At 43.8% G+C, this 14,084-nt stretch overlaps 1 protein-coding gene across 5 annotated transcripts in view; it reads right to left on the bottom strand.

Moving 5' to 3' along the window:
• The window catches only part of disp1 (dispatched homolog 1 (Drosophila)), a 63,077-nt gene that overhangs the window by 37,227 nt on the left and 11,766 nt on the right, over positions 1-14,084 (bottom strand). For all 5 annotated transcript variants that reach the window (XM_012826660.3, XM_031582263.2, XM_031582261.2 and 2 more), the window contains one exon: positions 31-103. The gene's annotated coding sequence lies outside the window, so the exon portion shown is untranslated. The remainder of the gene's footprint in view (positions 1-30; positions 104-14,084) is intronic.

Below are 14,084 nucleotides of genomic sequence, written 5' to 3'. Positions count from 1 at the left end.
GACAAAGATGGATGGAAAAGGAGCACTTACCAGTGGAATTCCTTTGGCCAGACGAGCAATGCTGTTCATGCATCCAGATTGGGGAAGGTCTTCAACACATCGGCTGTATGGGGAAGAAAGACACAGAACAGAGACATTTAACATGAATCACCACAAAGAAATACATCAAAACATATCAATATGTGTGAGTGTGTGTGTGTGTGTGTGTGTGTGTGTGTGTGTGTGTGTGTGTGGTGTGTGTGGGTGGGTGTGTGGTGTGTGTGGGTGGGTGTGTGGTGTGTGTGGGTGTGTGGTGTGTGTGGGTCTGTGTGTGTGCGCGCGCTGTTGGGCATACATGAACCCCCAAGTGAAATGACATGAGCACCTTACTCTGCGAAACTCATCATTCGTCAGGGTTGCCTCTTCGGATAATAAACTGGCCTGCCCTCTAAACTTGGCAGCGCAGCATGTTTACGACTCCCTCAGCAAAGTGTTGGTGAACCCAGGCTGTCTACTCTTTAACTTGCCAAGCTATTCACATGCGCTGGACATGAAAAAGCCACAAGAAGAATGAGTGTAAACAGTAGACACCACAACTTATCACTCCACTTGACAAGAGGGCCAGAACATACAAACCAGCCGACCAAAATGCACAAATGTTCACACATGCACGCACGCTCGACGCACGCAGAAAAGCAAAAGCTAGAAAAACTCGTCTTTATGAATACAGGCCCCAGTGTTGCCGAGCCAGACGTCATCTTAATTGGGAGAGAAAGGAGAGAGGAAGGAGGGGGTGTCTGTGACATGCTTCCTGGGGTTTTCAAAAGCCACCTCTCAGGAGGTCCCCCCTGCCTAATGGTTGCACCCCACCTCAACCACCTTGACCCACACTACACTACCCAACCCCCCCCCCCCCCCACGTCCCCCCCCCCCCCCCCCCCCCCCATACCCTCGAGAGGAGAGGTCAGCGGAGACCCCGAAGCTGTTCTATCGCTGTTAATAAGGTCAGCAGGGGTCGACGTGAAGATTACAGACACTGGCAGGGGTGCTCAAAGCCCCCTTTCAAAAAAGAAAAAACGGTTGGGGAGGACCTGGCAGAGGTTCTAACAGTAGACACGTTCCTGAACAGTAATGTGGTCGCTGGGCCCTCGGCCCTTGGAAGGCGTCGACGGGCACGCCAAAGCAGAAGTTCGTCGAACGCCATGGGAACATATGGTTCGCCTCGCCAATTAACGGAGGTGTGTGAAGGTGATGACAAGACGAGTGGACTGGCGGAAGTCTTCACGGTAAGAGTGAAGTGGATACTTCCATCATTAGCCACAGAACACGGTCTGAGAAACATGAGGTCTGTGTTTGAAAACATAACTTTAAGAGTCTGAAATGAAGAACTGTTTTAGGTAACAGCCACAGGAATGATTTGTAGTTCTGGTGAATTTTGTCACTGATTATTTTTGTTAATGTTCTCGCAAAAGAACAACCTGTTTTTGTTTTGGCCACCTTTTTAAACAAACAAGCTCAAGACATTAGTCATTTGCTATACACCCTGGCAATAAGCCTAAAAACAACGGCCTGGGCAGCAGAAGGGCTATAGTTTACCTCAACACTGACCACATCCACAGCGTCAACGTTTCCTTCAAACCTCAGCACCAAGGGGATTAAAGAGTGATGTAAGGTAAGAATGCATAATCCTGTGACATTGTGTATCAACATCACTTTTTTATGGAGGCCTCTCTCTCTCTTTCCCCCTTCTCTCCCTCTTTCTCTCCCTGCACCCAAGATATGTACGTATGTAACCATTTACTACAGGAAGCATGTGGTCTGTGTTAGAGAGGGGGAAAGGAACATCATTAGCATTTGACAAGAAAATAAATCCCGCTACACCGCAGTGCTGCTAAGTTGTTTTTTTCTCTCTCTCTTTCAAAAGGAACAAATAATTACGATATGATTATGTTTTACTCGTGACTAATAAAAATGGCTCAGGAAATCCTCTAGATAGTTGTTACGTGAAGCAAGTTATACCTTTTGCCAAGCGAGTGAGAGAAAAAAAACAAGGCTGTCTAAATACGAAAAGAAAGTAATTAATTAATTCACGTGCAAACGTGATATCAAGGCTCATGGGAACTATTAAAAAAAGGGAAAAAGGCACTGATATCTTTCCAAGGAATGCTCCCTCTGAATGAACATGCGGCCCATTTCAACACGTTCGTTCGTTCAGCCCAAAAAAATTCACATGCGCTCTCCCAATCGCAAACTATTCCGTCCTCCTCCGTCCTGCCCAGCGCTTCTGGCCCAGCATGGGCCCAGACCCATTACTGCGATCAGGTCCGGCCCGAGTCATGGTCAGCACACATTTCACAAGGAGTCAATCCACATCAGTGAACCCGCTCAAGGAGTAGTCTATCAGTGCAGCCAGGGGAAGGGTTATCTAACAGTCGTAAATAGAGTACAGAAAATAGCCTTTGCTAAATATTAGGCTAAGGGTTGTAGGTCTTTCTGTCCACAGAGTTAAAATATCTGTGTTTATGTTTTCCTCATCTTGATCACTTCAAACAACATCTGAATATTTGGGATAGATTAATATGGGATATAGCTGGGTGAATCACCGGAATCCATTAAGAGACTTTTGTTTGGCGCGTCCCGTGTAGGATTTTCCCCTCATGTTCTCCGTCTGTCTCTGCGCCTGTCTCTTTCTTTCCCTCATGTAGGCTAGACGTGCATGCATGCGCACCCCCCACCACCACCACCACCCCCCCCTCGTCGTCTCGGGCAGATCTCAGCAGCAGACTGACAGGGCTCAGCCTGGTAAACACACGCATTCCACAGAAGGTGTGCTGTGGATTCCTCTACTCACACGGTCCCCACTATCTCCGAGGCCACATAGCTTTCCCATCGCTCTGGCAACAGAGTCCTGGGAGAAGAGGAGATTAACACACACACACACACACACACACACACACACACACACACACACACACACACACACACACACACACACACACACACACACACACACACACACACACACTAAAGAATAACTCATGTGACACGATAACAGGGCAGTGTGAAACACTCCTCACTATATTCTAGTGCAGACAGTGCAATCCTTGAGGGTTGCTGCTACAAGAAAGTCATGTCCCTGCCAATTACTGAAAACGTGCCCTTGTTTAAGTTTGGAAAATGGCAAACAATTTTTCCCCGTGATGGGGGTCTACTTGAGGAAACGACAAATCCCTGGATAACTACAAAACCAACTGAACTATCTGAGGCAAAACACAGTGCGCTTTCCCCCTCGACCTAAATGACGCGGGGTTGGGGATTCTCGTCGGCTCAGGGTTCATTCGATTTGAAGTCTCGCTGACTTCTTCCGCCGACTGCAAGGCATCAAAGAAATCAAAGAGGCCCTTTCAAGACCCCCGAGAAACTCAAAGCAGAAACAAAGGCATGATGTGCCAGGCAAGGCAGTGAGATCAATCCAATAGGGCAAGAGCCTTATGAAAACCTTTTCTTTACACAGCCGAGGGATCAACGCCAAAATGAACCTCTGGCTGAATATAATCTTTTCCCCCCCTCCACCCAAACTGTTTTTTTTTTTTTTTTTTTTTTTTAAAGGTTGATATTTCTTTGTGACTGCCCAACTGTATACATGTCTGCATGAAAGCACAACACGGCAGGCGTGGGTGGCTGTCTGGAAGGGGTGACTTGAAAGAACACTTAAGATGCGTGTTCCTGAAACGCTTAGCAGCCAAGGACAGCTAAGAAAGCAGAGCGGAGAAAGTAGATTAGTAACTGCCGCTGTGGCTGGGACCTTGCCAAGGAGTGCTCTCTCTCTCTCTCTCTCTCTCTTTCTCTCTTTCTCTCTCTCTCTCTTTCTCTCTCTCGCCCTCTACTTTCTCCCCTTTTCTGGGTCTCTCTCGCTCTTCTCTTTTTTTTGGTCTATTCCCTTCTTGTCTTATTGTAGCTGTTTGATTTCATGCTAGATATGTAAATTGCTTCTGAAACTCACACTATACTCCACACGGGCCCAGGGTTTTAGGACCAAGGGGGGGAGAGTGTGTCGGATGACATGAGATATCAACATGGGAAATCTTTGGTGATGAAAGCCAAGGAATAAGGAGGGAGAGCCTGCTACGGGCAAAGCCAAATGCGACGGGAGTAATCCTCTCTAAACAAATTAAAGAGCGGGGGAAAGGAAAGAGTAAAAAAAAAATGAATGGATGTAAAAGAAAGAAAGAAAGAAAGGAAAATGCTATGCCCCTTGAAATGAAATCCCCCACTGAAAGCCCAGGGCGCGGCAAGAACTAGACCACATGATGGTTGTCTGAGTAACGTCTGAACCTCTGGCCCGAAACTCGACAAAAAACACAGACCTGTCACTCGCACACACCTGTCGCCGTCACTCTTGCGTGGGTGGGAGCCTGGAAGGGCACCGCGGTAACAGTCGGAGGTGACCTCACTGACTTCACATCCCTCAGTGGCAACAATGTATGAGGCATGTCAATACTGAGCTGGGAAGTCTGCCTCCTACAGCAAGCTGTGTAATCAGTCCTCTGCTGCGTTGCGCTCGTTCGTGCTGGACGTAACGTAGAACAAACAGTCATCAGTCATCGAGATTTCAAACAAACATGTTGCACAACATAAATAATACCCTGAGAGTTATGGCCGTGAGGTGATGTTGCTTATTTTTTGTTTGCAGCCAATGTGGTTCAGATTAGAGCGAGCGTACGATTTCATTCTGTCTTGATACTGCCAAGTCACGTTTTGCAAGTGTTTCTCCCAAATCAATCCTCCCTTGTGATTAACCACCCATGTTTCTGGGTAAGGCAGCAGACCCCAATCGTTTCCAAGTTTAATTAAGACGGGCCACCAGATCTAAGCATAATAGCAATCTGATGCTGTTCCCAAGCATCTTCCTGCAGGAGAAACTGTTTGCATGACAAGTTTAAATATGGTTTAGGCACTCTGTTTGGACGAAAGACGCAAAATATAATTTATGCTTTAACTTGACTGTTGACTGTTTGTAACTGCCATCAAACCAAAGTGCAAAACTGTAAATCGAAAAGATATGTGGATGCAAATCACATGCCTCCGTAACGGCAAAGCCTAAGAAGTCCCTGCTGTAATGGAAAACTGCCATCCACACTGACATCTCACAGAGTCGCCTCAGCTTCGGCTGTTCCAACCTGAGGCTCTTGCTACTAAGACGTGTTGATGTGATAATGCATAAGCCCAATGAAATCTTCACTAAGCTCAATCTAATGTACGAAGTTAATAACTGAAAATGAAAACTTCTCTTTTGAAATTCCCTATTCCACAGATAAAGACAAAAGATGTAGATATCAAGACCCAAATGTAGCACCAATGAACATATGTACTGTACTATCTATCTATCTATCTATATATATGTGTGTAATGTAATATAATTGTAGAATATATGAATATATGTTGAAGGTTGCACATTTCTGGCCATAGCACTGGTACAGTTGTAAGGTCATCTTTTAATAATAAAGTGAGAGTATGGAAGAGGGTCAACAATAGTAAATCCACTTCTTCCACACGCGTGTCAGTGTCTAATAAACACATTCATGAGCCCATTCTCCTCGCGTTTACAGGAACATCCTGGAAACTTAATCCCACTGGCCACATGTTTGAGAGCAAGCTCACCTCCAAAAATCATCTGCTTTTAGGTGGCAGGCTAGGCTGTATGACAAAAACACCATTCAAACGCAGCTAAAAAGTAACCACAGATATCATCCAGACCACATTGGATTGTTTTTAAAGGAGATGTTAAAATTATTATCATTAACAATATGACATACTGGAGACAGTCACAGTAACACTGACTCCATCATTCAATCGAATATCGAGAAGGAAAATTATCTGAAACATTTTCCTCTTTTTCTAGTCTCACCTTAAAATGATATGTTAATGAATGTTACATCACTGCATGCCAAAACTAAATACAAGTTTCAAAAAGTATTTTGCATTCAACTCAAAGGGAGTCAGCAGATACTGATTTGAGAGCCTATACAAAAAATACCAGCCAAAAGCACAACACTACACTGAATCCTAAAAATCTTTTTGAGCTTTAACACTGGAATGCTGCTTTGAAACTTAATGCCATGCAAGGTTATGATTGGTGACCCCAGCATCTACTGCAACAGGAGTTTCCTATGCATTTATCTCATTTTTTGGTGATTTTTTGTGATCAAAATTCACATTTTGTGATAGTGATTTTTGTTTCTCTTTTTTGACAGACATCAGACAGATAACCTTACTTCACCGATATTCAACTCACCCAAATTACCCTTCAATAGGTCTATGCATGAAGTTAGGAACAGCCTTTTATTTTGAAATGCCATGTCCGTGTAGGACAAAGCTGAATAAACAGCTGGACACAACAAGATCACAATTCCACAACTGAATCCAAGACAGAATAATAGTGTGTATGTAGTTCATTTAACTTTTAATGAGATAACAGTTATAGATCCAGCTATGCCTTGAACGCCAAGCCGATGTCTAATATTAAACTACCTTCACCGCAGTTGTCAATCCATCACACACTTGACACCAAATGAGTGGGACATTAAGCAGTGGCAGTGGTTGAGACAGACTGTGCAAAACCCTATGCCACAATCAGGAGGTCAGAAGTTAAGGCATTTCGCGTTTAATTCACAAATCGCAGAAATGCAAAAAACTGGAGGGACTGATTTTTAAGCACACTTATTTTATTGTTTGAGTTTATTTTAGAGGGGTACACAACACAGACCGAAGAAACTTAGCTATCAGGCATCTGGACTAAGTCTACATGATTCAAATGAAACAAATGCAAACTGACCACAGACATAAAGAGTGAAATACGGAGGGCAGACTGATAGAGTTGGGGAAGTAGGGGCCATTATGTGGGCCCTTAAAAAGGGAAATAAAAGCAGCTCCTCAGCTGCAGCAGACCTCTGTCAGGCTGCACTATCTGCAGGCCTTTAATACCAGGACCATACTGTCATGGTTCCTTTAGGGTTATGGAGCGATGGCAGGCCAACATCTGGTTTTTGTAGTCCACGCCTCCGGACTGACAATTTCTCTGACTCAATCAAGGGAGAGGACCCATTTGCCGCCCCCCCCAAGAAGAAGAGAAAGCAGGCCTTGGTTTCATGCGTCTTTCAGCTAAGAAGGATACTGAATATTCCAGTTACATGGAACCAAAGGTGCGCCCTTATGCAAACAAAATCCCAAATAATTAAATATAGTAGTAGATAGTAGCCAAATCAATAAAGACTGGAACAGCAGGTGGTTTTAAAGAAGAAATATATATATATATATATATATATATATATATATTTTTAAAGATCATTGCAATTATCAGGGACACACGCACACGCAAACAAACACGCACTGTCCGGATGTGCCAGAGAAGAAGGTGGCGCAGTCTCTGCCAACCTTTGAAACAAAACAAAAGGCACACGGTCTGCAGCTGCCTCCCATCAGTAACAATAACAGCAGGCACAGAAGGAGAGAGAGAGGGACAGAGGAAAAAGGGAAAGAAAGATAGAAAGAAAAGAGAGAGTGAGACACACACAAGAGAAGGGGGTACATGACGCGAGGTCCAAACACCTGGCCGTGCACATCAACAAACAAACCCAATCCTTCTTCCTTTTTCTGACGCACTTCATAAATCCGCCTGATTGGCTACAGTAGCGCGGCTAAGGGCCAATTAGGCGAGATCTCTTGCTGACCTGGGGCTTAGGGAATGTCATTTGTGCGATGGTTGCAAAAACAAATCTGTTTCTGGTTTTTGGCGGGGGGGGCGGAGGGGTGGGTGTCTAAATTGAAAGCACGCTCGCAAAAACAACTCTCATTTTTTGGAAATGCCGCAAAAGAAATACGAGGGTTTTAAAAATAACTTTAGAGATGAAAGCCTTCACAGACTTGAAGCAGTTAAGAGGCCTGCAGGAGAGCTGAAAGAGATAAATGCATTACAACTTCACAACCCCCACCCCCAAAAAAACCTGCATGTCTGTGTATAAGTATTTAAAACCTCAAAACACACGGAAATTAACGCAAAATGCAGCAGCAAAAAAAAAAAAAAAAAAAAAAACTTTGGAGCAGCGTAGCCAGCATCAGTGCCTTTTACAAGTTCCCCATGAGGAATAAAACCCCACGCACTTAACCTCATCTGTGGGCTCGGTAGCTCTCCTACTGGTCTTGAGAGGTCCATAAAACCGCTGTGTTTACGGTAGAGAAGCAGTGGCATGACTCCGGGCAGGCGTGGACACCCCCGTGACGAACAGCAGCCCCTCCACTGCGCCGGCTCCCCCCCTCCCCTCCGCCTGAGTGGAGGTGCCTTGTGGTGGAGCTATGGCCTCACCTTAACTAACATATACATCTTGTCATTTAGCCCATGCTTTCATACGCAGTGATTAACAGCGCTGGTTCACATGTTCGTCAGCGTGAGAGCTCACAGCGCTCCCACAAACTTGGTGGAGTTGTTCGCACCTCGTTCAAGCAGTCGAGTGACAGGATACACTTGAGCCCATCCTCTATCCACCATAAGTGACTGAAAGATTGACGCTACAAAACAAACCAACCTACACTTATTGTCAAATCGCACCCTCTGACCTTACTGCCACACAGAGCGGAAGACTGACAGTTGCAGACGCTCACTTTAAATCACTACTGTGGTTCCATAGACTGATAAAAGAGTGCCACTACAAAACAAACGACCTCGAGTTGCGGATATAGGGCTGGTTGCCGGTTTGAACAAGGGCTCTAATCAGAGGGGCTGATATGAAGGGCATGCTGGGAAGGCACGGCGCGGCGGGCCAGCTGACTCACTTCCTTGCATTATTGCTGGTGTTTGTCTAAGCTGATGTGTGTGTGTGTTTGTGTGTGTGTGTGTGTCTGCTGGTGTTTGTCTAAGCTGGTGTTTCTCAGCCCGGAGGGAGCGAGGGAGCAAAGGCATCCAGACGGGGCGCATGTCCAGCCCGGCGCAGGTAGTGCAGGGGTGGAGGGGTGGAAGGAGAGCTGTGTCAGAGAGTGATGTAAGGCCCCGCGGGTCTGCCAAAGTGTGCGGGTGTGTGTCGGTAAGTGTGTGTGTGTGTGTGTGTGTACCTTTAAGTGTGTCTCAGAGTGAGTGAATGTGAATGTGTCTATGTGTGAGAGTGTGTATGCAGAAGAAATAGAGTGTGAGTGTGTGAGTGTGTGAGTGTGTGTGTGTGTGTGTGTGTGTGTGTGTGTGTACCTTTAAGTGTATCTGTGAGTGAGTGAGTGTGAATGTATCTATCTGTAAGTGTGAGTGTGTATGTAAAAGACAGACAGAGACATATAGTGTGAGTGCAGTGGCGGCTCCTGAAAAAATTCTCAGGGGTCAATTTTTTTTGATAATGATTAAGGCGACCCATTCAGTAGGTACATTAAGTTAGCTGATTAACTCATACAGCAATACCTTTTTGTCCACTATTGGCAGCACACAACAGTAATATGTCCCCACCACTACATAGCTAGAGTAGCAAGTTACAGGTGGAAAGCTATGGAAGAAAGTTGCATCCAGGAGCCTTCATAAGCAAACATGATGTGGCTCCACATTAAATTATCCCACTTTTTCATTATCCACGTGTCTCAAATGTTGTATGATGTAACATAGCTTAACAGGACACATGATATGTCCAGTAACAACATAAAGAAGGGGTAACATAAGTCAAAACCAACAATATTTATTGACTGATCTTGAAAGTATTGGCTTACAAAAGCAAAATAAGTCATCACATAAAAAATAATTCAGTGCAAGAAGCGAACTGTGAAACACACTGTGAAACCTATGAAAAGTGACAGTGGTATATAGAAATACAGACCGCGTTAGCCACTTCGCGACCGCAATTTTCTTTCGTTCCAATTCTTGGATGTAGGATTTCCCTCCCTTTGTAGAAACCTGTTGAATGGATACATTTGGTCTAGGAAGTCCTAATTGTTTTGTTGTCAATTTATCTTCATTAGTACGCCGACTAAAAAGGAGTTTCTGTCAAAGAGCGAATCGAGTTGTTGCAGTGAACAGCAGCCATCTTGACAGAATATGCCTCTGTTGAAGCTGTATGACGTTCGTATAGGCTTTTATGTCGACACGGCATGGAGGGGCGAGCCCTCCCGGAAGCCATAGAGAATGCATTGAGAGCTCTGTTTTGTGAAAAAAAATGGATTTAACATGGGAGTCAATGGGAGAGGTCTGGGGCGATTTTCATTTCGCCCCAAATCGCCCCAGAAGGGGCGGGGCCATTTGAAGCACGACTTTAGGCTGACTGAATGACTGTTACCTGATTCGACAATGACATACAGAGGCAGATCAGACGGTCTAGTGGTCTCCGACAGAAAAAAAATGATTACATTTAAATGTACATGTCGTCATTTACGCAACTTACAAGGATATACATCAGGAGGTTTTTTTTTTTTTTTCCTAGGCAGTGCGTCGCCCCAATCGCCCCTTATGGACAAGCCGCCCCTGTGTGAGTGTGAGTGTGAGTGTGTGAGAAAGAGAGAGTAAGAGGGACCTGGCTGGACATTAGAACAGTATTGTAAAAGGCTCTTTGTGTTCAGCAAACAGACACTCTATGGGCTTAGGCTCAGTCATCGTGGATCAATAAGTGAGGGCAGTCACCCAGGATCAATAAGTGAGGGCATTATACAGAAGACACAGTCACTATGGATCAATAAGTGAGGGCATTATACAGAAGACACAGTCACTGTGGATCAATAAGTGAGGGCATTATACAGAAGACAGTCACTATGGATCAATAAGTGAGGGCATTTTACAGAAGACGTGTCTTCAGTGTTCTCATGAATCATACATTAATGGATCAGAAATGAATGGGTTGCAGGTGACAGTCACCCCACTCTGGCTCACACAAAGGTCACACACACACACACACACACACACACACACACACACACACACACACACACACACACACACACACACACACACACACACACACACACACACACACACACACACACACACACACAGTCTGGTTTAGATTGCCCATTTATAACGTTCTGCCCTAGCCAGTAAGTGCCATTAGCTGGTGATTTAGAGGGACTGGGAGAGCGGAGGTCTGGTAGAGCAGAGCGCTGGCAGGGCTCAGGGCAGCCCAATCAGGCCCCACAAAGACTCCATAATAATAAGGAGGACCTGCCAGCCCTGCCTTCAGAAAACCTCATTAATGAAGGCTCTGAGGATGACAGTCAAACCTCATTAATGAAGGCTCTGAGGATGACAGTCAAACCTCATTAATGAAGGCTCTGAGGATGACAGTCAAACCTCATTAATGAAGGCTCTGAGGATGACAGTCAAACCTCATTAATGAAGGCTCTGAGGATGACAGTCAAACCTCATTAATGAAGGCTCTGAGGATGACAGTCAAACCTCATTAATGAAGGCTCTGAGGATGACCGTCGCAAGCTGTGCCGAGTGCACACTTCATAGTGCAGAATCATAGTATGCAATGTTCCCACACACACACACAAATGTGAGAGCAAGTGTGCGTGCCCACACAGACACACACTAATATACATTTCTAAGAATCATTTATCAATATGTAATGGCTTAGAATGGCCGATGACTGATATTTGGCCAATATTTTGGACTTATATTAATTTACATTTGTCTGTTGCAAAAGCAAAAGCACAAAGAGAATTATAATGATTTCATTTCTATGAGAAACAACCTGGATACCACCAGGAAATAATCATTCTTTTACAAGCTTAAAAGTAATTTACATACTGTGAAAACAACTCAAAAAATTGTTCAAAAGACAAAGAACAACACTCTTCAAACTAACTAATTACATAACCTGGTAATGGGTGGTACAGTATCATTGCAATATTACAATTCAACATATTTAATTTTACTCATTCATTAAATACCTATTTAACAGTACTTCATTTTCAAAGACGTATCATAGCAGAGAATTAACAAAGGAAACACTGTTGAAACTGTGCTGCACAGCCTACACAAGGAGCTTAATCAATATTTTCTCTACGACGTGTCTGTGAAGGGGTGAACAGGTTATCCCTAAAGGCGTACACTTCCAAATGCGTCTTGGTGTGCGCTCGGGTGTCTTCAAAGTATAGTTCTTCTGCTGTTGCTATCTGCACTGCACAAGCTAAATCACTCAATGGCAGTGTTTGAAATCAGATGTTATCAATAAATCATGTGAATCTGGTGTTGGTTTTTCATCAACTAGTTTTCTCTGCACCTTCATGGCCAAAAGCGCTAACGTTAGTTAGTTGCTGATAATGTAATTCAGCTACGATTCGCCAAAGCGTGAAATAAGCCTAAATCTAATTTTATCAAAAGGTCTCCAATGGTTTTATTTCCAGGAAGCAGACATACTGGTGAAAAACTGCACTGTAAGTCGCTCTGGAGTTAGTCATTTTGGATAAAAGCGCATGCTGAATGCATAAATAGTGTTAATGTATTTTGCTTTTGCTTGACCCTGAGCCTGAACTTTACTGAACTTTAAAACATGGCACCAACAATGGCAATGACTAGCGTAGCAAAGACAAGGGGTGAAGCTAACGTCAACTAGCTAGCCAGCTAACCTAAATGCTTATGCTTATCATTACACCATTACATTTTACATTGTACATTTATCACGTCTGAATCATTCTTAAGATATACAATCTGCCTAAATGGTGCCTGTGCTAGTGTGCTCAAATAGAATGTTACAGTCGTTCACTTGAAATGGTTAACCAACCTGTGCTAGTTCAAGAGCAGTGAATATCTAACAGTGTTCCCTGGAGTCTCCACAAATTAATGTTAATAAAAAATAGTTATACAAAAGATGAAAGAATAAAATATAAATAGTTCTAGTTGAACTCTGCATGCATGTAAATCTGCCATACATAGCGTAAACACAGGAGGGCGCATTTGGACAAATATTAGCAACACCGATATGAGGAGGCTGACACCGGTACGGACCAATAAGTGTGAAAAGGGGCTAATAGTAGCCCATAGTAGCAACTAGGGATGGGCATTCGATTAAATTGTCTTAATCGATCGTCGGGAGAATTAACAATCGATTTTCGATTAATCATTAATATTTTTATATTAAAATTCACTATTTATAGGCTATATTAAAATGCAGTGAAAATAGAAAAAACACAGCGTGTTTCCTCATTGAGATCTTTATTACAAGATGGACAACTCTTGTGGCAGTTAAACGGGATCCGTTCAATGGTTACACTTGAAAATATGCGCTGCTGTTCTCTTAAGCAGCGGAGCCGACAGCTAGAAGCCGGTGCTCATAAACACAACTTTTTTTTTCTCTCTAACTAATTAATCTCACATTTTGAAATTCATTCATCTAGATTCATCGTGATTAAAAGTTTGTTTTCTTCTCAAGACTTAATCACTTCAGACAGCGTGTATTTTAGACATTGTTGTTTAATTGTATTTTTTTCGTGCTCTCTCGCCGTCATACAAGGAATGTATGCGAGACACAATGGTGCCCCTCGACGGTAAATCGTAAGAATTGTCCCCTGAAGCAATTCGAATCACCTCAGTCAGCCCACCGTCTTCAACTATGTTGATGGGCCGACAGTCACCGGCAACCTAAACTGCTACAGCGTTGGTAACCTTTTCACGGACTGGTCTAGTTCATTTCCTAGAGAAGTCGTGGAGTGTGGGTTGGCGACCATCTAACCTGGGACTGCTTTCTGTCGGGTGCTTTGCATTAAGGTGATAACTTAAAGACGAGCTGCTTCTGTAATAGCTACATTCAGCTTGACAAATGCTACATACAACTTTAGTTTTGTCGATTGTTCTGTCATTTTGCCTCTTAAACAGAAACTTTCCGCCCAACAATCCCTCAGCTCTCTCCATCTTCAACTACCGTCTCGGTCTCTTCTATCTAACTGACTGCAGACACGCGGCAGTTTCGTGCCATGGGTCAACGCGCACCGGAAGAAAACAAAGTTGCGTTAACTGCGTTCAAATATTTTATTGCATTAATCTCGGCCACAATAATCTCATAGAATAACGTGTTAACTTTGACAGCACTAAAATAAATAAATTACACGCACACTACGCAACAGAACATGCATTAGTTTTAATCGAT

This window comes from Clupea harengus, chromosome 15, assembly GCF_900700415.2.
Source record: "Clupea harengus chromosome 15, Ch_v2.0.2, whole genome shotgun sequence".
NCBI classification, from domain to species: domain Eukaryota; kingdom Metazoa; phylum Chordata; class Actinopteri; order Clupeiformes; family Clupeidae; genus Clupea; species Clupea harengus.
This window is presented reverse-complemented; position numbering and strand designations above follow the sequence as displayed.